Below are 4,524 nucleotides of genomic sequence, written 5' to 3'. Positions count from 1 at the left end.
GTATAAACTTCTTTTCAAATTGTAAAATTTTCATTTACTATGGATGTTTAAACTAAGAATATATGTTGCGTACATTATTTTTGAATACTGTCTCATGCATATTTATCTTTCCAGTTTGGTAATTTTCTGTTACCATGGCAGTGCAAGTGATGTTGAGTCTGAGAGTCTTTGCAGCAGTGGTTCCGGAAACTATGACTGCTCTTTAGCAGTGTTTTTTTCTATTTGATTTGTGTATAAGAACATTGGAGCCAGGTGTATTTTGCTGGCGCATTTTTTTTCTTGGAACCATTTGCTTTGAATGTGAGTGTATTTCTGGTTAAAGTATCCCGTCTGTTACACACATGCATTGTCTTCTTTTTATATTATTATTCTTTAGGTAAATAATTAATTATTTATGTTTGGCATGTAATGTAATGAAATAGAAAACATAACTGATCATAGTTGTCAAACATATGGTTTTAACACTTCGTTAATATACGTTCATATATGCAATGCGTTTAAGACCTGTTGCTTCAAGAAACAGTACGACTATCAACGTAGAAACAGATTGAACCTTGTAAACAGTCCTAATCCCAACTCGTTTTGGAAACAACTGAAACTTGGTGTAAAAAAACCAAAAAGACTGTATGTAGTATCTCTCCAAATGAGTGGTTTGATTATTTTAAAAGTTTACTATATGACGATAACGCTGTGTTAGTTGATCCCAATACTAAAAATATTCACAATTCAATTGACCATAGTGCTAACCCACTTAACGATCCGTTTACTTTAAATAAGATAGAACTTGCTACTTCTAATCTTGTTAATAATAAAAGCTGTGGATTAGATGGAATCCCTTCCGAGTTTTATAAATATACTTGATCTGATATAATACCTTTTTGTTACACTTATTTAATAGCATTCTGTCGACTGGCATTTTTCCTGAGTCTTGGGGGCAAAGTATTATATGTCCTGTGTACAAATCTGGACCCATTACTGTACCGGGGAACTACCGGGGGATATCTAAAACTAATACAATGTACAAAATATTTTCAGGTGCCATTAATAAAAGGCTATATAATTGGGCTGAAGACAACCATAAATTTGATGAATGTCAAGCTGGGTTTCGTCGTAATTACTCGACAGTCGATAACCTATTCTGTTTACAAGTCATGGTGCAAAAATATCTATCAAAAAAGGGAGGGCGCTTCTACAGTTTATACGTAGACTTTCGTAAGGCTTTTGACAAAATAAACCACGTTAAAATGTTCTAATCACTCCAAAATATAGGTAAACATGATAGTTTTAAGAGTTCTTAAAGCTATGTATCACGATTTAAATTCATGTGTTAAAACACCAGATGGTACAACAAACTCGTTCCCATGTAATGTCGGTACAAGACAAGGAGACAAGTCAAGTTCGACAATTTTTGTCCTATTCATTAATGAGTTATCAGCCCTTTTACGAGAAAATTGTGGTTCTGGGATTTTCATTTCTACTATTTGTGCGCAAACGGTTTTTAAATTGCAACAACAATTAAACGTAATAGATAGTTTTTGTTCAAATACCGGTATGGAGGTCAATCTTGATAAGACTGAAATAATTGTTTTTAGAAATGGTGGCCATTTACGAAATAATGAGAAATGGTTCTTTCGTGGCGAAAATATAAAAACAACATCTGTTTATAAATACATGGGTATATAGTTTAGTCCACAGTTGTCATGGACGCCAGCACAAGACAAACTAGCAGCTCAAGCTCAAAAAGCTACTTTTGCTATTAAACGTTATCAGAAACCTTTTGGTTATTTTCCAACAAAAGAACTGTGTAAAATGTTTGACACTATGATAAAACCTATTCTATGTTATGGGTCCCAGATTTGGGGCTATACATTCTGTCCTAAGATTGAATATGTACAAAACGATTTCTGTAGGAAGCATATTGGTGTTAATAAAAGCGCTAATACATGTATGATTCTTGGTGAATGTGGAAGATTGCCTTTATGTTTAAATTATTTTTCTAATGGTATTAGATATTATTGCAAATTATTACAACTTTCTAATAATAGATACCCTTAACAATGTTACTTAATGCTCAAGTCGTTGGATGAAGTTGGGCGCACTTGCCGGGCAACTTATATTAAGAATATGCTTTTTATGTATGGCTTCGGTTATATCTGGATATCTCAAGATGTTGGCGATATATCTATATTTATAAGTGTTTTTAAACGGAGAATTATTGATTGTTTCAACCAAAACTGGCACGATTCTATTAACAGTTCCAGTCGGTGTTTTCATTATAAAGAATACAAAACTTTGCTTAATGTGGAACGTTATTTATCTTTAGACATACCTTACAAACTCAAATTAGCTTTTAGCAAATTTAGATGTTCAAATCATAAATTGTTAAATGAAACTGGTAGGCATAATAATATCCCAAGAGAAGAACGCGTTTGTCGATTTTGTCTAGATAATGTTAACATTTTTGTTTTAGACTGTGAATACCATGCATTCTTTATATGTTGTAAATATAATGATATACGGACGCAATATTTATTTAATTGGTATTCTAATGGTACTGAATTAGAAGATTTTTATAGGTTATTTAACACAAATCAATCTGAAGATTTACGAAAACTAGCTTATTATGTATACCATCTCCTTCTTAACATTAATGGTTAAGGGGAAGTAATCATGATTTTTATTTACACTTTGCTTGTATTGATTAATTACCCTGACACAACTCATGTCTTTCTTGTATGTTATGTATTTTGGGCCAGTGGCCTTAAATTACTCAATAAACTGTTGACTAGACTTGACTTTAAGGAAGGTACAGACATGTTCTTGAACCGTATATATTTGCTTTGGAATGACATATTAATATGAAATAAGGCGCACCGCCTCTACGGGCTTGAATTCATATTTCTGGGAACGTTTAAGTCCTCTGTTAACGCAATTTAGAAGTATTTCATCTTATCTTTAATTAAAATCAGTTTTACTGCAGTTGCGTGTGTAAACATGTTTATTAAATAATATAATTTATATACTAAATTATATAATTCCCAAATTTTGACAATGAAATCGGAAGGAAATTTAGGCCAAAAATATACTTAATTGCTAAAATTAATGAAACAAAAAGTTCCATAAACTTTAAAATTGAAAGTTTTATTAATTTAACACGTTTAATTAACTATTTGCAGCCAAGCAAATCTGACTCTTTATCTGCTAAAAATCGAAGTATAAATAGATATTTTATAATATATTTAAAAAAAATATAAGTAAATGGTTGCTAAGGATTTTATTAGACCATAAGATAGTAATTGGTTGCTATGGATGAAGGCAGTTGGTAATAAAGTCAATGGTTGTTAAGGAAGTACTTGAATGCTTAGGAAGTAATTGGTTGCTAAGCAAGTGAGTGGTTGCCTTGGAAGTTTTTGGTTGCTAAGGAAGTCATAGATTGCTATGGATGTAGGTGGTTACTTACCACTACATGAGGCTACATAACAAATATTAAGTGTCTGGGCCTGGCGGTTTCAGAGGACATTTTTAGATGTTTCACTAAATAAGTATATAGACAAACTGGGACTCTAGGGAGTATCCATCTTTGACCCCAGGGGCATTATTTGAACAATTTTGTAAAAGGCCAAGACATGAGACTACATACCATAAACCAAACATAAAAGGTCTGGACCATGCGGTTTCAGATAAGGTGATTTTGAAATTTGACCATATCAGTTTATAGAAATCCCTGGACGCCATGAGCTGAACAACTTTTTACATCAGAGACATAATTTGAACAATCGTGGTAAGGGACCTCCACATGAAGCTGCATACATAATATGATGGAGCTTGGTCCAGCGGATTCAGAAGGTTTTGTTTTAGTTTCAAAATTCTGACGCTTGAAGCCAGGCAAACGACGACCACAATACCTCATCTTGAGCATGTTGTGCTCGGGTGAACTTAAATACTGAAAGATTCATCATAACTGCTGGTGTATTCATATGTCAGATGACAAGATAATGCAGAAAATGCAGAGAAAACAACACTCAAAAATTTATATTTCTTTACTTTAAGTATCAGTTTTTAAGGCTGAACTGAGAATGCGTTCAGGAGATGAGCACATTCTGATTGTCTGCATGCTGCTTTTTTATATTTGATTGGCAGTTAGTGTCCATGTTTGGAATTATTTATACACAAACTAACACTTGTATTCTCTTGAAATATGGGATTCAGAGCTGCATCACGTCTGGTTTAAGATTGCTTTACCACTTACGGAGCCAAACCGCTGCTTCCTGCCACATCATTATCTGCAAATAACAAAACAAATTGTTCAACACAGAATGCAACTACGACTTACTACTACTAAGTATGTAAAATGCCTGATAATTATCACTTGACTTGATAAACTTGATTTATAGAGAAGAAAAGTTATGAATTCAAAAAAAATTGAAGACAAAATTCATGAAATATATTACCTTTTTGGACATTTTTTATCAATTCTAATGTTAAACTCCACTAATTAACTACAGGGAATAACTTTGGAGTTGA

This window comes from Mya arenaria, chromosome 8 (assembly GCF_026914265.1).
Source record: "Mya arenaria isolate MELC-2E11 chromosome 8, ASM2691426v1".
Lineage (NCBI taxonomy): Eukaryota > Metazoa > Mollusca > Bivalvia > Myida > Myidae > Mya > Mya arenaria.
The sequence above is the reverse complement of the archived record's forward strand: the minus strand, read 5'-3'. Positions refer to the sequence as shown.